Source organism: Corvus cornix, chromosome Z (assembly GCF_000738735.6).
Source record: "Corvus cornix cornix isolate S_Up_H32 chromosome Z, ASM73873v5, whole genome shotgun sequence".
Taxonomy (NCBI): domain Eukaryota; kingdom Metazoa; phylum Chordata; class Aves; order Passeriformes; family Corvidae; genus Corvus; species Corvus cornix.
Genome location: NC_046357.1, coordinates 33,703,262 through 33,726,591, shown reverse-complemented (window position 1 = coordinate 33,726,591; position 23,330 = coordinate 33,703,262). Strand labels below are relative to the sequence as shown.

Sequence of the window (23,330 nt, the reverse complement as noted above, 5' to 3'; positions counted from 1 at the left end):
GGCTGTGGTAGGTTTATATTCTTCTTGATTTGCAATATGCTGAAACAGTGTCACTAAAGGAGTCTTGTTCTAGTAAAAAGTGTCTGTATACTCTATCTTTTTCACTAGCCAAAATTGAAAAATTAATTTCAGAAACTCATGGAAAAGCTTGACTTTTTAAAGACAGAGCAAATTCAGTGATGTCCTATTTCACTCTTGTTTTATTCTTTCCTTCTTTAAAGGTCTAGTGGTTGTTGACTGATGGCCTGAGTTCAGCAGGTCATTTATCCAGGAGTTTCTTCCTTATATTGCCCTCTATGATTTGTTGCTCTCGTGGGTGAAGTGGTAATTGGTGACTTGCCGAGCCGCAGCAACCACGCAGTGTTGAATTTCAAACCTCTGGTCTCTTGCCTGCACCCACCTTGCTCCCAGGATGGGCCACACACAGGTAAAAATGGTTGGAAAAAGAGCATGTTTTATTAATGCATCCTCAGCAAAGCTGTTTTCCCAAAATGGGTTCTTTTAACCCATGTGCAGGTAGTCAATCCCCACACAGAGTTGATGTATCTGCTTTATGTACAGTCCTGCACAGAAAGGGGTGCTGGGTGGCTAATCCGTAAAGCCAGCACAATGACTATCACAACTTTTCATTGTGTTTATACATTTTGGCAAATGCAGTAGTGTTCACTGACTACAAGTTATATGGTTCTTATTAATTAGTATTCTATATTCTGTCGGTTAAAAGATTCCCTTGCTTTTTATACCAATTAATCTGCATGCTCAGAGTTGGTGGTTTTCTTGGGTCAGTAGGCTGTGAGTAAGCAGTTGTGATCTCCTCCTGCTAGAATTATCTTTTACCCAGAGAGAGATGATATTGGCACAGTTGCTGAGTTGGCTTTATGACTTTCTTCCTCACCTTGGGAGTTCTGCCTGTAAATTTGGCATTCACTGTGTCCACTATCAGTAAGTAGTACATCCTGCTCCCCAAGTTTTGTCATCCTCACCTTAGGCATGAGACTACTGAAGCATGTCCAGCTCTAAACCTGTTATTCATGAAATGATGCAGTTGGCTTTTGCATGGTTGAATGTTTAGATTTTGCAGGTTTAATTAATTAAGATAATTAAAAATAGTCATTTAAGTGGTTAAAAAAGGGTTGATAATTGTTGTTGAAACTTGTTATTCCCTGTTAAAATTGTTTATCTCCCCTAGTTATGTTTGATGGTGATTACTGCTCACATCTTTTCTGATTGCCAAGTTTGGTGGTTATGTTGAAAATCAGTGATTAAGTTGTGTTGGTCAGGTCACTCCTTTATTAAATAAGTTCTTGATTACAGTTTTTAACAATAAACTTAACAGTCCTTTGTTAGTGTCCCTCCCCAGAGACTTCAAACCTTCCCCACAGGCAGCACCCCCAGAGCTATCCCTGAGGGACTGCAACTTGACTCCATGGCAGCCATGCATACAAATGAGAAGCCTTTCCCGCCACAGAAGGAGATGACACCGCTTGCTGTCCTTCCAGCTGTCCACTAGCAGTCTGTTCCTGAAGGATGGCACCCTGTGGAAGGGATCCGCACTGGAGCCCTTCAGAACTTCAGCCCAATGGAAGGACTTAATTGGAGAAGTTCGTGGAGGGCTGTTGTGAAAGGCACCCCAGAGTGGAGCAGGGGAAGAGGAAGAGAAAAAAGGAACAGCAGAGAAAACATGAACTGACCACAGCCCCCATTCCTGTCCCCCTGTGGTCCTGAAAAAAGAGGAGGTAGAGAATTGGGAGTGAAGCTGAGCCAGGGAAGAATGGAGGGTTGGGGGAAAGGTGTTTAAAATTTGGGTTTTGTTTCTCATTATCCTTCTCTGGTTTGATTTGCAATAAATTCAGTTAATTTCTCCAAGTAGAGCCTATTTTGCCCATAATGGTAATTGGTGAGTGACCCATCCCTGTTTTTTCTCAACTGCCAAGCCTTTCATTTTATTTTCTCTCTCCTGCCCAGCTGAGGAGGGGAGAGATAGAGCAGCTTTGGTGGGCGTTTGGTGTCCAGCCAAGGCCAACACACTACACTGTCCTTTGGTTCGATGCATAGATTTCATGCACTAGCTTAATTAATGAGAAAACAAGCTAGGTCTGCTGGTACTACTCAGTGATTTACAAATGGTTAAAAAGTAATCCCTCAAAACAGTGAATATGACTGTGACAATGTCGCTGCCCCAGAGAGTGTTTTATTTTCTTGGCACTGTGTGCTGATGCTAGACAAGTTCAAAGACTTGCATGTTCTTAGTGAACCTCTAAAATTCTGATGTTGAGTTCTGTTTTGCTTGCTATATTGGATGGGCATGAAACCAAAGGAAAACAATATATCTCTGTTTATCCAATTTCTTGTTTGTAGTTTAGTCTTTTTATATGTATATAAACTAAAACGTTGCATGAAAGAAGAACTTAGTAGCACCCAAACCTTAAACTATTCTCTTCCATTTTAAAGCCTTAATTTTTTAATGAGAATCTCATCACTGATCAAACAAAAGACAAACTGAATTTTCTTCTCCATTCCAATTTATTTAGATGTGTATGAAATATACTCAAGTGAAGAAAAATGGTTGAATGTCACATTTCAATCTACAAAGAATCATTGTATTTTCATTAGGAAAAAGAGTAAACTTTCATATCCTGTTGTATATATTAATGAAAAGTTATACATATTAATGAAAAGAAAGTTCATTTTGCAGTTCTTTTTGCCTCCAAAACTTCTGTTGAGAATAGTATTCAAATATTTATCTGTACTAAAGAGATTATTCCATGTAGTAAATGAAGCAGCATAGACTGGACTCCATGATCCAGAAATACTACCAATTTTCTTTGAAACTGATGGGAATTTTGTTGCACACTTGCAGAGTCTTCACAGCACCTACATTTGGCAAACCAACAGCAGAACAGGTAGGAATGTGACAGTCTCAGACAGTGTGGTGTATTTAAATCACACACACTGTGGGGGTGTTGGCCCAAAACTGGTCAGGCTGGAGATTGTGACTTTTGGCTGGATTAAACAGCATTTACGGAATTAAAGCAATCCCTGACCTAAAAAAAAAGAGTGAGCCAAAGAGAGGTCTAGGAGAAGCACGAGGGCAGCAGTGGCAGCAGGGATGGTGCTGCAGGAGCAGATGCCATCAGAGCTCAGTTTGACACCACACAAGTCACCCAGGGGTGTCCTGGCCTCTGCCCTCCCAGGGGTGCCACGAGCAGCCTCTCCTCCTGTCTGCCTGGTCCAGGTGCTGGGGCAGGAAGAAGGACCCGTGCTGGGGTGCTGGCTGGGAGCTCTCAGGGCAGCTCCACCCCAGGGGGGTCTGCAGCCGGGGATCTCAGGAGGGACGAGCCTCCATCACCTGGGGGCTTCTCCAGAGGGGCTGCAGGGTATTGCATGTAGGTTACGGACGGTCGGAGACGAGAGATCTCTATAGTCTGATCTTGGGACACAGGCAGTTTATTGCAAAGGCGTGGGTATAGGGGCACTGCTCAGAGCTGCCAGACTCAGCTCTGAGCAGGCCCAAGAGAGCAAGAGAGTAAGCGGGTGAGAGAGAGAGAGAGAGAGAGTGTAAGAGCAAGGAGAGTGAAGAAGAAGTAGTAAGAGTAAGAGCAAGAGTAAGAGCAAGAGTAAGAGCAAGAGAGGAATAGAATGGAATTGTCTGAAGTCCTGGTTACAATACAATAAATCATCTTCTGTACTGAATATTCTAATTGTCACTAACCAATCTAATACAAGATACAAATCCTATAGTATTTACATACAGCCTATAAGAGTTCTTCTATTACCATAGAGTGTTACATCTTAACTTCTAAAAACTACTCTTTGGACCCCTTCTGCTGAGCTAGTAGGGTCTGCTCTGACCCTTGGACCTGCTTGCAAGCAGAGGGTATTGTTCAATGAAGAGGGGATTACCTTCAGTCGGCCATACCATTGTTTTCCAGTTGTTCAGTAACTAAGACTTGGTATTTCAAAAGTGGTTTTCATTTCGATGTCACCTGTAGTTTTCATATTCCCAAAATCTTTTGTCAGGCAATCATATTTACAAGGCTTTCCTGTTTCATCTTCCCCAACAATTGCACTTCCTGGGATTAGTGACAGAGGGGTGCTCAGAGACTGGGGATGTTTATCAGCATTTTCTGAAAGGCTCCTGATATGTGGTTCATGAGTTACATTGCTGACACTGATCTCAAAAGTGTAGCTGACTGATTGCCAGTTAATTACATGTCAATAATAAATGAATAAACCACTTTGATCCTGATTTGGTTTAACATGAATATTTTTTTCCCTGTGATACAGTGTTTATTCAAGTAACTGAACAGAACAAGAGCAGACACAAAAAGCCAGGAATGTTTTTTGAAATTGTGTATACATACATTATATATAGCTATAAATGAGCTTAATCATGGTAAATGCAGAAATTATCTCTCTTTGGACATCAAAGATTTTGTGCCAGCAATTTCTTTCTATACGCGTGTCTGAAAGGCTGAATTTCAAGAACTGAGTCCTTTCAAGTGGAGATGCCTGATATCTGCAAAATGTACTTTGTTATTCCGATGGCCTACAGCACTTTCGTAAATCTAACAAAACATAACAGACAGTTGGATGGATTTGGCTGAAAAATCTGGTGACATGCAATATGCAAAAAAAAAAATTAGGACAGTTAGAGATCTCTCTTCTGTTCTCTTCTGTTCTCCCCTCCCCTCCCCTCCCCTCCCTCCCCTCCCCTCCCCTCCCCTCCCCTCCCCTCCCCTCCCCTCCCCTCCCCTCCCCTTCCCTCCCCTCCCCTCCCTCTCCGCATCCTTTCCATCTCCTCTCCTCTCCGCATCCTTTCCATCGCCTCCCTCCCCTCTTTTGCCTTAGGTGTCTATGGACTGGTCAGTTTCTGGGCATGCTGTCAAAGGAAGAAAGATGTGCTGGGTTTTGTTCAAGGCATAAAATATGTATGACAAATTTTTTTCTTAGAGAAGAAGCCTAAGGGGTCTTCTCAGCTGTTTCTCACGCAGCATGTGCCTAACTTTGAGATATCTGGGTCAGGCTTCTGGCTGTTGCAGTACTGGCAAAAATAAAGAATCATTGTTTAAATTTTATTTGTCCCTGATCATTCATCCTTCTGGCATTTTTATTCTGCTTATTTTCTGTCTGCCTTTACACTCATACATTTTTGTACTGTGTCTCTTTGAACCTGCTTAACAAAATTTAATGAAGTTGATAATGATGGTAACATTACCATGAAGCATAACAAATTATTTTTTCTTACCATTTTCTTGCCTGTGTCTTCCTCTCGGTTTTTGTTCTTTATGGCACCTATTGCCTGTGGTGGGCTGACCCTGGCTGGCCACTAGGTGCCTACGCAAGCTCCTCTATCACTCCCCTCCTCGGCTGGACAGGGTAGAGAAAATTTAATGAAAGATCATGGGCTGAGAGAGGGACAGGGAGGAATCACTCACCAATTACCATCAAAGGAAAAATAGGCTTAAACTTGGGAAATTTTAACTTGGGAAGTTTAATTTACTGTCAATCAAATCAGAGTAGGATAATGAGAAACAAAGCCAAATATTAAAGGACCTTTGTGACCAAATCTCTGGAACCTGGAGTAAGACTCCTTAACACCATTTTTTTGTGTTAAAGAGGCATGATTTATTCAGGCACCTGGAAGGATATGGGGACCACTCCTCCTAACATGCCCCCCAATTCTTACAAGTGCGTTGCTAACATACAGTCACTACATGCATATTATAATTCGGTCATTACCATAAAACCCCTCCCCATGTTCCCCAAGTTCTAAAACTCAGTCCTTGTTTTGGCTGTATCTACATTCCTAAGCCAGATGTTCCAATATCCTTTCTTGGAGAACAACTTCTGCATGCCTTGCTTCTCTACCAGAGGTCCACAGACAGTGTCTTCTCTGCTACAAGTTCCCAGTCATAGTGTCTTTCTAGTAAAAGCTCACAGTTACAGTAGAAATTGAATTAACATTTTTGCTATCACCTTCCTCCCATCCCCCGCTTCTTCCTGGGCTTATCTTTGTTCCTGATTCTCTACCTCCTCTCCTCCAGCAGTACGGGAGGATGGGAATGGGGATTGCAGTCAGTTAATAATACCTTGTCTCTGCTGTCTCTTCCTCCTCTGGGAGAGGACTCCTCACACTCTTCCCCCATTCCAGCATGGGGTCCCTTCCACAGGAGACAGTCCTCCATGAATTTTCCCAATGCTTTCACATATCATGGTTTCCACATCATTACCAGGATGATGAAGCCAATGGTTGTCTCTAGTTATAGCATTTAATTATGCACGTCTAACCAAAACCTGTGAATTATACTGTAGTGTTTTATTTTTCTTATGCTTTTACTGTTTGGTGTATCAAGGGGTAAATACAATTATTTTTGAACAAGCAAACTGGCACTGTTGTCAATATAGCCATAAGCTAATGATGCAATGCTATTGTATAGGGGAAAAAAATTCCTAGTCTTTAAATTAAAGGAACTGCGGTGAACAAAAGACCTAGAATAAAACCAAGGGAAAATTTTAAACTAGACACTAAGGGAGTATTTCTCTTCGCAATAAAACTAAAGTGATATTGTCCTTTTTGGTTAAGTGTTCATTCGCATCCTGATGTGTCTTTTAGCTACTAATGAAGAAATTTCCTTCCTTAGTATTCAACTGTGAAAAGTATTTCACATATTAGACTAAAATAGTTCACATCTAATAGCAACTGCAGTTCTTAAAATGGAAATCCAGTGCTCTCTTATCATGCAAAGTGTGGCTTCTTTGTTTTAGCTGGTGACTTCTTTGCTGATCTATTTCAGAACGAGTACCATCAGCCTGCAGCAAAGACTTAGAAAGCAGTGGTATTGTTATAAACAGGTGGTGGAAACTTGGCTGAGTGATGGTAATGCTGGTCACATGGGCGAAAATTACAGAAGAAACACAGGCTTGCACAGGGAACACTTCTGGTGTTTTCTTTGAAACTGCAGATAGAAAGTGTCAGGGGAAAGAGGTATGGGTATTGCCTTGCTGCAGTGCCATGAGTAATAACTACTAAAATTACCACTGACAGCAAGGCCTCTGACTGTATTCATGCTTCTGAAAATAGATGGAAATGTAATGGTTTTTCTTAATGATGTATTTCTCATCCCAGTGAGATGCTGTCTCCCAAGAATATTGTTTGGACAAGTGACTGAAAGGGTTTAAAAAATGCTAATGTGCTATAATGATGTACTCAGCAACACATCAATAGACAATAATTAATTGTCTTTCATCCACCAGATTTTATTTCAGTGTTCTGAGCTAGTAGTATTAGTTTCACCTCTCTTGCTGGCCAGAATTTTCTGTTGTGGGATTTTAATTTTATTTTTGTCTTAGACACCAAAAATAATGTGTCAGCCCAAAACTAAACAAATCCTAATTACCGATAATTTTTTTTTATTTAACATTCACAAATTTCAGTATTGCTGAAGATAGTCAGAGGAAAGACATTTCTGGGATATACCTCAAGTATCTGAGTTCGGAACTCTGAGAGACAACATCAATATCAATGGAGATAATAGAATAAAATACAATTCTATTTGGATTCTTTGAACCTGTGTCAGAATGGTGTTACATTTTATAACTGAAAATAGAAATATAACTTGTGTACATATTCGAGTAGATTATGTTGTAATCAGTTGCTTTATCCTGCAGATTTCTAGAGAATTCTTTCAAAGAGAGATTTAGATCCTTGATACTAAACTGACTCCCGACTTCTCTTGTTTTATATGTTTTTATATCTAAGATGTCTTCAGTGAATAGCCCTCTATGGATGAATTTGCTTTCTGACAGCAAATTTATTAGGATGCAATGTATTACTTAAATAAATGCCAGGCAAGTGACAGACATTCCATCTGTTTTAAAATATGGCAACAATGATCAAATTTTTAAACAGTTTGCTTTTGCAATTTCATAATCTCTTTCTATACTTCCTGTGTATTAAAAAGATTTCTTAACTTTTCTGATCTTTTCCTACAGATATCATAGGCTGCTGGTTCAGTAAAAGAATTATACCTGGTTTATTTAATTTTATTTCTTCTTTTTCATTTCTCCCCCCTGCCTAATATCAAGATTTATGTTTAGCTTTATGAAATTAAATATTGAGGTAATTTTACAAAAACTCATTGTGGTCTACTAAAAAACAATTGTAAATTAAAGGTTATTTGTTTACAAATTACTGCAAATATTGAAGCTTATTCCAAGTTCTCTCCATTGTGATCCTAACAATCTTCCTGAATTGCTATCTTTTCTGATTTTTTTGGTCACTCTTATCAACCCTAGAACAAACAAATGTATAACACGAAGCATTCTTGTGTGGCACCTGAGTGTGGCACTATCCCACTTCCTTTATTGTTTTTCTCTTTTTTTCCAGTGGTAGGAATACGGAAACTTGCCAAATTAGCATTGAATATTCTTAGTGATTTGATTTACTGTTCATAAACTTTTAAGGAACTGATTACTGCATCCGACAGCTAATCAAGTGACTGAGTGATACTTTCATAAGCTCAGAAAGGATTGTGTAACTGTGTCGGCAGAGATTTTATATGCTACACCTCCCTCTGAAAGCATGGAATCTGTTATTGTCTGTTCAAATGAAATGCTACCTTCCTCCCTTGGTTTCAATGTTAAAATTGTTTAACCAAGTGACTAAGCACAGCAGGTCTACAGAAAACAAAGATCCACGCAGGTTATTTAAAACACTTGCCATAGATGCATGACATTCTCTGGTTTACATTTCTGCAGTTTAAGTGCACCAACAAGAAACCGAGAACTTGACTTGATCTTTAGCCATTGCTTTGGAGAAAATTGGACTGTTACAGTAATAAATTTTTAATTACCCTTTTGGCACTATAATAACAATGTAATTAGTATTTCTGACAGAAACCTGAAAGACAATTATGCAGCATGAATTATTCATAAAAGTGATGTTACTGCCTGCCTCACCTGAAGGAAGCTTGCAGGAACCTCCTAGCTAGTGCATCCTGTGACTTCTCTGGTACAGCTGTTCAAATCATAAATATCAGAATTTATCTAAACAGTTGCAGTGTTTTGAAAATTTCAGCGGCTCTCTCTTAGCTTTTCTGCTTTGTGCAAAAAAAAAGTGCTATTTGTACTATCTAGAAAATTATGTATTAAAAAATGAGGAAAGACTCCTAAAACTTGGTAAAGTTTTCTTCATGATTTATGTTTCAGTTCTATGCTAAAAATATCACAAATTCATTTCTTTCTTGACCCTTTTCTCTGCAGTAAGGCAAAACTGTGATTTTTTCTCATGGGGTGTTTGTTCACAAAGGAGGTAACTTTCTGCCTTCTATGGGATTGGTTCAATTTGTTTTATGCTTCAGTTACTTCAACATAAGTGGTGTGTGTACATTTGCAGTCACAACCACCCTCACTGATGCTTTATGTAATTTACAAGAACAATGATTGATCCTTTTCTAAGAAAAGTATGATATTGTATTTGCCTGTACAAGTAATAGCATAAGGAATTTTATCTAATTTTATTATAAGAGTACAATAGAAGCAACCATTAATCAACAGAAGGGCTACTAATCTGAAATTTTCAATAGTATCAACTTTTCTTGGCTATAGGTTTCAATAAAGGAAGGTCTTATGGACATGTGCATTTTGAATTGACAAGAATTCCTGGTAAGTATGCTGTCAAGGAAGTGTTGTGCAGATAACATGGACAAGGATGCAAGCAAGGACATTGTGCAAGTCAGGACAGATTACTGTGTGTCAGAAAATGAAAGATAGAAATGGTATCTCTTAAAGTATTTGCTGTGCACTCTCATGCTTCACCTGTATCATGTCAAATGAAATTTCATGGAACCACCTGTTTTATTTTTATAAATTTTCTGCCTGCCCAATGAAAAAAAATCTCTGTTTCTCAAACTTTACCCCTTCAAACAAAGTATTGGATAATGGAACTTTCAAGTTAAACTTCATTTTTTCCTTCAGATTTTGTGGAAGTGTGAAGTATTTAATAACCAGCATGTGTGAAAATGCATGTAGGGATGTGGCAGCCTTACCTGAGTCTGATACAGTTCTGCTTCATGCTGATCATAGAAAAGCAATGACTGGGAGAGAGATGTTCAGATAATATTTACACTGATAAGATGAATCAATGCTTTGACAGAGCATCTGAAGTGGGGAAAGGCCTAAGACACAATACTTGGGATAAACTTTTTCTAGTTTTGGGTGTAGAGATGAGTTCTCGTTCCATTTCTTTTAGTTGTATATGTTGCAGCCATATGATTCCTAATGTATTTCTTTTTTATCTTACAGACTGGGTCCCCACCCAATAGTTCTTCAATTTGCCTCTTTGGATTATGTTCTTTAGAACACCTTCCTTTGCACTGAGTGCCTCTAAAAATACACTGAATGATATTCATGCTACTCTGCTTGCTGTAACATTTAGGGCAAGAAGACTTCATGTCTTCTCAAAAAAATTAAGAAGATACAGAAAGTCTTACAACAAAGAACTCTTCTGGGAAGAAAAAAAAGTATGTGGCTAACAGATGGTAAATGACAGATTTTTCATGTACACATTGACAAAAAAATTGGTGATAAAAAATCATATCAAAGAAAACTGTGACTTACTTTTAAACTCTGCAGCTATTAAATATTCTGGATTCCTGATATACAGCTAGGGTTTGTTAGCAGTCTTGATAAAGTGCAGCAGACTTTCCAGTCCATTAAATAAATGTGAGACGCATAATTTTACACAGTTGCTAAAATGCAAAATCAGTGATCAATCTTATTCTCAGCCCATTTCCTAAATATGAAAGCACTGGGATGTCAGAGGTAACTCAGAGTTCTGCAGGCTGACTTGCTGATCCTCAGTGCTATTGGAAGAAGTAGTTTAACTTTGCTGTGTTAAAAATAGCTGAACTCCTTACCTGAATGTGTGATTTAAGTGTGTCTCTTGTTTAAATAATGCAATGTAACGTGAAAAGTGTCTAGAATCAGGTTGAATACTGAAACCAGATGATTTGTGATGCATGGAGTTAGATGTTCAGAAGGGATTTTTTAAAAAAACTTCCAGAGAGTATATGAGCATAAAGCTCTACATAAAAATAGCAGGATGAAAATGCAAATTAAAATTTGGCCTGATTGACAGCAATCTCAGAGGTTTCTGAGACTATTGAACAGCCTCCTAAGGAAACCATCTGGCATTGGCAAGGAGATTGGCACGGTGTTTGGCAGGGTAGCATTCATCACTCCTGAGTCTAATGGCTCAATTTTGTTTCTTCTCTTTTCCTAATAACATCATGTTCTCCTGCAAATGTGAGTGATTTCTGGTCTCATTTACTGCCTTATGGTCAAATGAAAGTATACACAAGAATAGACTCTGGGCATTTGATAGACATAAGAAATCATGGTTGATATGAGGCTTTATCATACAGGAGCATCAGAAAAGCTGATTTTTAGTATGAAGTTGTCATCAGTGAAATTATAACATTTTTGCTAATGATATAGAAAGCTTTTGCCATTCCAGCTCTGTGTGACACCAGCACCGGGTGGTAGATTCCACAGCCCAAACACATCAGGTCTACTGAATGGAGAAAAAATTGTTTGAATTGGAACCCTGTGTCTAACCATCTTGTGAATTCTGTGCTTTTAATGACAATATGTATGTACTTCAGGCAGTAGTTAAGCAAAGATATTTCTGGGTTAGTATAAATCTCTTATTTTGAGGACAAATAATGTAAAATATAAACTGAAATTTACCAGAATTCATAAGGCAACAAATTTTCTGAGTTCTTTAATTTTTGTAAAGAAGACAAATACTTTTAGATTGGTCCAGTAGTTCCATCTCAGCAGTTTGACTATTGTTTTGTTAAGTCAGATAAGATGCCCCACTACCAATGTTAAAAAACACAATTTTTTTCCCTTTTCCCATTGTTTCTTTATACGTGAAGTCCTCTCACATAGCAACTTAAATTGTCACTGTGATGTTCCCCATTTATGTGATACTACTGGAGAGCACTGAAATCTGAGGCATAATTATATTAGACCTTAAATGTGTCTTACTGATCAGCGTCTGCCATGCTCAATGTTTCTCCAAACCAGCACGCAGGGATTGGAGTCTTCTCATTGTGGCAGGGTCTTTATACTTTTAGTGTCCTGTACTCTTCTCCACTAATATGCAGAGCTGTGATGCTGATTCTTAATTCTCCAACACTCATTTCATAATCAAACTAAATGTCATGCAGACACTATAACATTTGTCCTACCTGTCAAATCTCATTTTGTTTTCAGCAGACACCCTAAATAAGAGTGGCATAAGTGCTCTTAAACTCCAGGGACATAAAACAGAATTCAAGGTCCTCAGAGGTCATTTCCTTGCTAGAATGAATGAGCACTGCTGTCACTATTATTGTAGTTTCAGACATTGAAATTGATCCATGAGGAATACAGATGAATATTAAATAAATGAGTAGATTTTTTTCATTAGTGTTTGTCCCATTAGTTCTCAACTAAATGTCACATTTTTGTTATTCAGGCTACACCAATAGTACCTTTAGAGCATGGCTTATCTAAAGTTCAGTGTGTGTGAATTTATTTTTCATTTGCTTTGCAACCTGGCAGATAAATAATTCTTCCCTAAATAAACTGGCTGTATCTTGGGTGAACATAAAAACAGGCCTGAAGTGGTGAAGTTTCAGTGTGAGAATCTTTTACTGCTTGACCTGAAATACACTTATTTAGATAGGCTTAGATATTCACTTCTCTAAGATATACAGAACAGCTTTCAAGTAAGGTTGTGAATTGTGCATATTTTAAATGTATTGAATTCTTATAAGAAAGCAGAAAAAAAATAGTCTGAATTCTCAAGCAGAAATACAGTTTTTTCCCCACTTAATTTTGTGTTTGGAAAAAAATATCCTGTTCTTGTATAAATTTATACAATGTCCAGTTCAGTTGTTTCCTCTAGGCCTGGCTGCAATTTAAGTAGTATATTAATTGATAAAATCTTTATCAGCTTGATTTACATCTTAGTAGAGAAAGTTGCCTCCTGTTTACCAATAGTGGCTTTTCAAGGGTCGTATATAAAGTCGTATCCAATTCCAGTGTGAAATATCTTCAGCTAAGCTTTAGTAAATAAAACTGGTTAAAATGTTTTGATATACACAATGATTTAATAGTTCTTTTTGGCATTACAAGGTTGTTCTGAAAATTTTCCAGAGAAAGGAAGGAAAAAAGCCTACAGTCTGAAGCATGATGTATATTTTCATGTCACTAGCATGGTATGGCTAAATATCTCAATAAATAATTCTGTATATGGGTAGTTCCAGCATGTTTTTGCAAGTTAGCATTTTGTACATGAAACTCTTTTATTGTCTTTCTTAGGCAAGTAGATTGTGAACATAAGGAACTATATAGTTGGGTTTAACTAGCAGAATGAGGAGCTCTGCTGTCTTCCTTTTTCATCCCATTTGAACTGTTTGTTGAACAGTTGAATATCTATTTACAGCTCTTCCTCTCTCAAAGGTGCTGCCAGGTCTTTTCATCTGACATCTTTCCAAGTACCCTACTTTGATTAGTTTCCATGCTTTCTCTGCACTACATCATGCAACTTTCATTAAAGGAAAGCCATTTTTGGCATAGAAAGAAAACTCCTGCTGTTAGCAGGAAATCTCTTGGAAAAGCTCTTTAATGGTCAATTACATATGTTGAAGCTTGGCTAGATATAAAACCTTCATGTTCCTGTTATGAAGCCTGTGTCATAAAACTGGAAGACACTGGCCACCCTGCCACTTTATCCACTACAAAATTAGCTTTCCTGTTTTCGTGGTGTTTTTTATAAAATCAGATTGCTTAGGGGGAAGTCAGGTCTGGATTGAAGATCTACAGGCTCTCTGATGGCCACTTAAATACTACTGGAATGTTACATATTGCACAAATTACACAGAACTTTTACACAAAGGTCAGTTGTTGAAGTTGTGGTCATCTGAGATTCCTTAGAAACAAATGCTTAAATATTGTTGAGATACAGGTTTTTGTGGCAGGGATTGCCTTAGCAAAACAATACACAATACCTGTGCAGCATAACAATTTAAAAGCATTTTTAATTTCATCTGGGATTTGGTTGACAAAACAAGACATAATAAAATGTCATGATAGAAAGATACAGTAATTTGTAGGATTTCAATATGCCTAAAACTGGTAAAGGGCTGTACACATTTATCTTCTGGCTGTTTAATGACCCTTCCCTGATCTTCCCAGAAACCACTGAAAAGTTTTTATGCCAAAAGTCAGATGTCTGCTAGAAAATATGTTAACTATTAGCAGTAGGACCAAAGTGGACTGGGAAAAGAATAGGTCACGAAAACATAGCTTATGTTCTAGGCAGCGGAAACAAGGTGTGTGTGTGTGTGTGGTCAGCAAATAGAAAAACAGTACTTACATAATAATATTGACCCTCATATTTCCCTAAATGAGTTTTTCTTATATTTCTCTCCCTTATCCAGAATGCTGAATAGTATCCTGCTACAGCAATCTTGTTACTTTTTGCTCCTACATTTATTAGTAATTATTCAAATTATGTAATATTTGTATAATGGTATGGGAATTCATTCAAAACTGCATGATGATATTTTAGCAGAAAGCTATCAATGATCTATGGAGCATGAGGTGGACAAATTGCTTGGAATTTCTATATGAATTGTGTAGGTTTAGAAAATGATTGCTGATTTTGTCCCTGATTTGATGGAGGAACACTGAAACTTTTTGCTATTGTCCTAGAAGTCAAAACCTGGTAACGGTTAAAAAAACACTGAAAGGGGTTAGTCAGCTTTGTACTTCAGAATGTATTTCATTTTACACAATGATTTTAAATTGTATAGAAGTATTAATGATTACAAAAAAGAAAACAAAAGAGTTCAGAGACAAAGAACATTGAAAGCCAAACAAGTGAGTAGCTCTTGAAAGAAAATGAAAGATGTGGTGTGAGAAACATGCAAGGTCAAAATACAGAAGGAGCATTTTTAATAATGTGGAAAAACTTGAAGAAGTGAGAAGAAAATGGAGAACAGATTGAAAGGTAAGAACAGCCTAAATATGTTTTAACAGAGAGGTAAGATTCAGAGGCACACTTGGTAAAGCATTTTCCAAGAAAACAGCAAGCCTGGAAGTTGTAACAGAAAGCATCTCTGTCAGTTGCAGATAGCAGAAGAACCATCAACAGTTCGCTGAAAACATACAAAGAATACAAGCTGTAAGAACCAGCAGTCCAGCTGAGTGGGTAGTCTCCATTTTAAATCTCAGAGATTTGAAACCTCTTGCTGTTTTAATGGGATTTTTTGCCTTTAACTGAACTGGCTATTTCATCATGACTGTTTGTGTTTTGAAGGTCTATTATGAATGGATGATGTGGGTTTAAATTAGCTCTTGTCTTTGCCCAGACCTCTGGCAGCAGGCAGTCGTGTTATTGAGGTGCTCAGCACCCCAAGACCCACTCTTATTCACAAATTCTTTAATAATGGCTGATTTGGTCTATTATAAAATGAGTTATTTATTAATAGACACAAACCTAACAGACATAAGACTTAGACTATGACTACACAGGGGTAAGACAAAAGGGGATACTAGTATACATGTGGAGTTAAAGGTACCATTAAATTTACAGCTAGCTAAGAAATAGTATAACTTAGAATCCAGTGTTTCTTGCCATCCAGTTCTTTGATGGAGTACACATTGAAAAATCCACTCTCTCAATTCCCGGGAAAGTAACCACAAAAGCCCACGTCCAGACTTAAGGAGAGAAATCTCCTTGCACATTCCCAAGGAGTGTTTAAAAGACTTCTGCCTCTGTGATAAGCTGTAATACTTTTATAGTGTAAAAACAGGCCTTTTGGTCACCTGAGTGTGTTTATCTCTTCCCACATCTGTTAAGCTAGGAGACCTTTTGGCGCTAGGAGATGATACCCCCTGGACCTTGCCTACCGGGGTTACCTCTTCTATCTGCACCGGCCATCTGTGGTGGGAGAAAGGTGATATGGCCTACCACAAGGTCTTAGATAATTAAAGGACAGCGACTTGTAGCAGTTTTAATAGAGGACACATGCATTGGCTTCAATGTGTGAGAAAACAGAAACTGTTGGATCAACAATGCACCATACTTTATGCGGCCTTCTCTTGACTCTTTCCTCCTTCCGGGAGAAAGTTTGAGAATACTTGGTCTTGTAGATGATAATACTCAAAAAAACTAGACAGCTCTGCAGAACAAAAACATTTGGGACAGCAAACACAGGCAGAGGAAACCCTTGACATCCTCTCAGAGGTGACATGGGAGTTGCACACCATGAAGTGGTGCTCAATCTGGGCTGGCCTGGAGATCATGTGTGCAATCACTGCTGAAGGAAGTGTAGGCATTTTGCATTTTGAGGATGGGATGGTTTATATAAGAGAGCAGAGTAAGCAACAAGTAAGACCCTTTAGATAAAAGGCAGTATTTGTTATTTAAATAAATTAATGCAGTTCATCTTAATGGCAACTTGAAAGTTTTGGGAAATAATTTGAAAATCAAAGGGACTTTTGAGACTCATTACCATGAACAATGGCTTGTGTTAGTTTCCTCCATGATACTGATTTTGGCAAAGTTTGTTGCTCCTGACTTGGAAGAGACCCTTATGTAAGTATGCAGTGTCTACTCAGCTTTTCTCATAGCTTCATACCTGTGGCTGAAGCAGTGCTCATTCTCGTCACAAGGATCCACAAGCTAATGCAGTTATTGCCACTGAGGGCCATCACCAGGGCTAACACAGCTCTTTTGCTGTGGACAGCCTTTCTGTTTTCTGGGAGCTTCCACCAGAAGGGACTAAGCATGTAAAAATCTTCGGCAACTGTGTCACAGCAAATTATGAAGATTTTTGCTTCCTAAGCATTTGTGTAGAAGAGCATGCAGGCAGACTAGCTTCATGGCTGAGTTTTGGGATCATTTTTACCAACAGGTGGAAGCAGAGAACTCTTTAACTTCCCAGTATCCTAAAGAGGATAGAGTTTAAAGTTATTTCCCCATCCTCATTTTGATGTCTTTTAACCTAATACTGGCTTCTACTGTTGACAGTTATGCATTACAGTAATTGAAAATGCAAGCCAGGAGTACATTAATTGCAAAAGCAGAGTAAATTACCACCTCTAAACATACACTTACAAATAGAAGGAACTCACAGTCAAAACCCAGAATAATTCAGTTCTTAAATTCTGTCATGACCTAAATAAATACAAGAAGACAACCAAATTCAACCAAATCATTAGTAATGGATAATTTTCTTTTATGTTTCATAACCAGTCTTTGTGTTAGCACAGGATAAAGATTTGTATTTTGATCAGACTGCTGGGGATTTACAATTGTCTACAAAACGAATATCAGATCTACAAGATTGAAGTAGCAATCCCTGGTCTTGCTGTTTTTCAATTCAGTACCAGATGAAAAAATCATCACCTGGTTTCAAGATTTTCCTGTTTCTATATGACAGGAACTTGTTTATGGGGGATTAAGTAGTTGATGGCTTTGGTTAAGGTTTTTCTACATATTTTTTACACATGCAGTGATACCTATGTAAGATTTTCTGTAGTAATCCACAATAAATGTGTTCTATTTGTTGAAAATATTTATTGTAGATCCTTCACCTGTATTATTTTTATCTTCCAGAAGTTGAACATCTTAACAGTTTTTGGGTTCTAGAATACCCCTATATCTTCTCACAGAGGTCATATCCAGATGCTTATCTCTTCAAACAATGTTAATGATGATTAAATTCAAACCTGAAAAACAGGAATGCTTTTTTTTTTTCCCCTCCCTTACCTACCTTACACTGGAGACATGATCTGTCTTTGGTATTTCAGTCTACCAATGTGTATGGCTCCACCAGACTAACACAATTATCCACATTCATAAAGAGGCTCCTACACAAAGAAGAAAACTGTAGCCAGAGCTATTGAACACAAAGACACTATTTATAGCATACAGTATCCCTGGGCTGGAGATCACTGGCAAATAAATGTAAGTGTATTCAAGGGCAGTGTCAGCATTTGGCTGCTGATCACCATCTGCCCTTGCCCAGTGCTGGAGACTATGCTGGCAGGGGGGAACTTTGGTCTGAGGTCCTATGGGTTCTTCTGACCAGAATTTCTCAATTGTATAATTGAGATTAGGAATAGCAGATGAATAACTAAATCTTTCCTTTATCTCTACTGCATATGGACAGGCAAATAAGTTATTCAATGCCTTTTGTCAACTGATATTGAATGAATTTATTTGATAGTGAATTTTTTTGTATGTTAATGAAAAAGAAAATGTGTCTTTTCAGTCAAACTTACCAACTAAATATTTTGTGTTGCTTGAAGTTTTTGATCCAGGTACACTAGAAATTCTGCCCTTGTAGTTAATGTCTTCAGCCTATTATATATCAGATGAAACACAATCTGAATATAAAAAATATAACAACACTCTTAGTACTAAAGCATGTGCTTGTCTCCACTGCTTCTTTTTACTCAAGAAAGTCATGTGTTAAATTCCTGAAAGATCTGGCAGACTGGAAGGCAGATAAAAGACATATGATGGAAACTTCATATCCGTGACAGAGTAAATGAACCTTGTCTTTATACTTTCCTACAGATATCTAATTCTTTTTATTGTTAGGTTAGAGTTACAAAGTCTAATTCTTTTTATTGTTAGGTGAGAGTTCCAAAGTGTTTTGGTTTTGTTCGTGGGGCTTTTTTTCCCCTAATGTGATCTTTGTATATTAAATTATGCAAAAGTATATAATGGATGCAACAAGAATGGAAAGTGAAGCTGATTACACATAAAATGAATTTCAGGTATTTTTGCATTGATAAATATAGAATGATGTGCAGTTTTCCAAAGTTATGGCGTATTTCAGTTGAATTGCATCTTGCTAAGATTTGAATGCTCTATTTTATTTTTTTCCATTATTATTCTTTTCATAGATGCCCATGTTATTCAATTATGAGAACAAAATCAGAAATGCTTAAAAATCTATGAAGCAACTGAGCTGTATTCCGCTCAGCTGTAATTAGAGAACTGAGAACCTCATTTCTCAGACCCTGAGGAATCTTGATTTGTGATAAAAGAGGAAAGGAGAAGACAGCTTTTCATGATCAACAAGATTTTAAAAAAAAAACCCACACCAAATGTCCAGAAAAAAATGCATGGTTCAGAAGGCTGAACTGTATAAAAGCTTGATGTTAATGCTGCTGAAAGCATCCTGCTCTCTGAAAGTATCATTCTAATGTGTTTTTGTTTACCTCCAGTTCTGGGAAATAGGACAGAATGGAATTATATGCATCATGGTGGGAGAATTGTAGCTTTGTTAGAACAGCATGTCAAAACCTGTTATTTCCAGATCATGAAATTCCTTAATATTCTGACCTTTTAATCCGGAGTTTACCAGCAAGCTGAAATGTTTCAATTTATGAAAATATCATAGAGATAGATTCCAGAGCATTGAAACAATTTGGATCAGTGCAGCATGTATCTTTAATGAAATGGAAATGCACTTGACCAAAATTTACCCTACAGGCATGTCCTGTTTGCCCTCCAGTCAGACAAAATCTGTCACATCACACACCCGGTGCTGTACCCCCGAGGAAGGTCTCTGTGCGCTGGTAGATTTGTGGAACAGAAGCTGGTACTTGAGGTTTAATACTTAAGCAGGTGGCATCATTAGCACAAAGATGTGTTTTTCTCCTGGTAGAATTGCTATTCAGTGGAAATGGTTCTTTAGCAGTGCAGGCTATATGGTAATTAACTGTAATGACTGCATATAAAAGGAAGCCCTCCCTTTGCCTCTGTTGTCAGAATGGAATTTGGGGCCTTTCAGAGAAGCTACCGTTAAATTTTATGAACCTGTGGAGTAGTGGCACTTTAGAAACACACTTTATATATTAAGCAACAAAAAAATTTGTATTAACAGTTGGTGATTAAAAAGACTGGATAACAGAAATGCCACCCTAGTTTTACAAGAGGGACTAAAAGCAGTATTGCCTAAAGCTATACACTGATTCTGTGGTAGAGACAGCTCTTCCACTCCAGTGCTTTAATTACAGGAACAAATCTTCCTTTCACCAAATGTAGGCTCACCTGAATCTCTTAGCAGTCAAGCGAGGGGTTGATAGAAATATTCAGATGCATCACATTTCTGATGCTGCCTTTCCCTGGTAGTGGTGAAGGGCATAATTTTTTTTTTAAATATACCTCTGGATGGATTTTTACCTTTTACCTGATGTGTGAATAAAAATTTTAAACCAATGAACTTTTTTACCTGGCCAAAAAGAAATGTCCTGGGGTTTTTATTTTGCTTAGGCCAGTACTTAAAATAAGGAATCACCAGTTGCAGTGTACAACCAGGAGAGGCTGTGATTGGTCTCATAAGAATAAAACTTTGTTAGGCAGTGAGGTTTTCCACTCAGTATAAAGGTTATAAAATGCTAGTATCTCCTTTTCTAGTCTTTTGTAGAGGGCACTTCTTATATATTTCTCTGAGTGATTCTGATTGGGTTTTTTTAAATGGATTTGTCTAACATCAAAGTTTTTTAAATGAATGTTGCTTTGCTTGAAACAATATTCGGCTGTGGCAGGTCTTTTATATGGTATTCGGAAGACATTTTATAGCTGGGAGAATTGAACTCTTTGGACACTGAACTACCAATATTTGTCTTCAAACATTAGTATTTCAGTGATGAGTCAGCTCACATAGCATTTTGTGAAGGTGTTCAGAAGCACAAGTTCAGCCATCTATCTGTTTATGTCTAAGAAAATATTGTAGTTTTTGGAAGGGTTAGCCATGGGCTGAGTACTGGATTGGGCAACTACATGCTTAATTAGAATTCCTAAACCAAGTGAAAAGAGGGTAAATTCAGAGAAAATACTACTGTCTTGCAATTAAAGTACAATATGTTTAACTGGACAAGCATTTACCAAAGACTTGGAAAATGCTATTAAATAGTAGCCACTGGGAAAATTAATAGAGGAAAGAACTCCATAAAGCAAGTGGCATAATTCAGTGTGCATCACTGTGATCACTCCTGAAGCACAGGTAAAGGCAGGGACTGTCTGTATTCCTCAGATTTACACAGATATTTTCATGTGACCCTTCCTTGAATAGCCAGTGTTAGGTCTGCATTCTTGTCTGGAGAAGACCTTGTGGTTGATCATGGTATTATAACTGTGAACTTACCAACAATGTTTACAAACCAAGACAACCTCTTTGCACACCACCATCTTACAGCAAAACGTCCTTGAAGCCATTAAATTTTTATACTATTGTTTTGTTAACAGTTTGCAAAAAATGTAGCCAAATACTACTAGTAGGAAAGGAGCAGGATAAAATCCTTTTATTTTTATTAATTCCGCTGAATAATCAATGAAATCACCATGAACAGCACTGTTGCCTTGGGACCATTTTCCAGTATTTCAAACCGTGAAAATGGCTCTTTGTCAAAGATTTTAGTGCTGTTTTTTTCCCCTTTTTGAATAAGAATTTTTAAGCACCTAATCAGGTTTTCTTGTGAAAGGAGGAGATGGCAACTAAAGTGTGACTTTCATTCAGGAACAGCAAACAAGCAAAGATGAGGATGTCTGCATTCAGACTTGGTCTTGTATATCTGAGGCTTCAGAACAATTGGACAGATAAGGAACTGAGACTCTCAGAGATGCTGAATATAAAGAAATGCAGAAACCTTGTAGCTGCTAGTCTTACTTTCAATAAATCAAGTGTACATTTAAAAACACAGGCACAAGAATTTAGAGCAGTAAAAGGATTTTTATGTGCCCCAAAGGAGCATACTTCTTCTAGGCTGAACAGGCACTAGAGGAAAACCCTTTCTTTAGCAGACATCATACAGATAGTGAGTTAGTTACTGAAAAAAGTTGGAATATTTTTGAAGCTTTGCTTTTTTATATTTCTCATTGCATACTATATGTGTTGATTAGCATGAAAGACTGAGATGAAGGATAGGTGGATTTACCTCTTGGCTTCTTCAGATTTAAAGTGCATTTCCTTCTTGTGAAAAACGAGGTTCACTTTCCTGTCAGAATTTAAAGGGTTTAATATAAAGACAATAAGAGACACATAAAATAAAGCAAAGAGGTAACGGCCGGGTGCCTTGGCACTCTGCCCAGAGCACACTGATGCTAGAGGTGAGTCCTTTTTATACCATTTTTACTGTCTGTTCTCTATTCATATTAAAACTTTTCCCGGAGCTGTTCTGCATGGCCACTCCTTGGTTCTGCCTTTTTAGAGCATGCGTAGTCTTCTGCCTTGTGGTTTTATTTTTTTTGATTCTTGGGGTTGGGCCCGCTAGGTAAGAGTCGATGGTGGGGTGGATCTCTTAATTCTCCAGACAGTCAGGGCTGCTTGCAGCTTTGGGCCTCTTTGCCCCCCGGGCAGAGCGGTGATAGCGGCTCTCGGACCCTCCTGGCCGCCCGTTCTCCAGCGGAGCAGCCTTTGGGCCCTTTTGTTCTCTGGACAAAGTGTTGATTAGCAGCTCCTTGGGCCTCATCTTCTGCTCGCTTGGAGGTTATCTTACTTGCTCACACTTGCTAACATTCTTGCTAAAACGAGAGAAAACTACATCCACACAGCAAAAAGCATTTCTAACATTATATAATATCTACCTTAATACTTTGCGAGAAGCCAATACTATAATATATGTTTATAACATTCTGAATTTGACCATTAATTTTGTTTGGAGTAAAAAAATCTCCCAGGGAAAAGCTATTCTGGTTCAGGCTCTTTCCTTGTGGTTTTGTTTTCAATTGTGCGTTGGTTTTTGGGTTTTGGGGTTGTTTTATCAGTTCACCATACTGGCATTTCTTATGTAAGTATCACAGGAAAAAAACCACCATCTTGTCAGTCTTTTCCATGGTCTATGATATAAATAGGTTAGCTCTTGGTATGCATCTGTTCTCGCCCCACCCTTGGCACTTAAAATATCTCTGTATTCATTAATACATACCTAACACTTGAGATACAGTACATGCTTTTTTTTGGTGTATTACTATGTGATTTATTACGCTGTGTTAGTAGTAGGAAAGCCCCAACACTGAAATGTTGAAAGATCTAGTAAAGGGCATTCTTCTTCCCTTTAAATAGATATCATGCATCTAAGCACTACTGTTGCAGTTTAAGCCCAGGTCTCAGATGCGAGAGACAAAAGGCAGAGATCCTGACCTGAGATTTATCCTGCTTCTGAAGGAGCGTTTGTCATGTTGTACCTGCATAACCGCCTGACATACCAGCTTTCACTTCAGTCACTTCCAGTATTCATTGTCACTTCAC

The 23,330-nt window shown here is 37.9% G+C and overlaps 2 long non-coding RNA genes across 4 annotated transcripts in view; both read right to left on the bottom strand.

Moving 5' to 3' along the window:
• Positions 1-23,330, bottom strand: part of LOC109144676 — a 114,208-nt gene that overhangs the window by 6,310 nt on the left and 84,568 nt on the right. The gene's annotated exons all lie outside the window — the stretch shown is intronic.
• Positions 14,074-22,261, bottom strand: LOC109144677. The gene is made up of 2 exons (XR_002045573.3): positions 18,349-22,261; positions 14,074-17,934 (listed from the first exon to the last, which is right to left on the bottom strand). It is a non-coding gene; the product is annotated as an uncharacterized LOC109144677 (long non-coding RNA).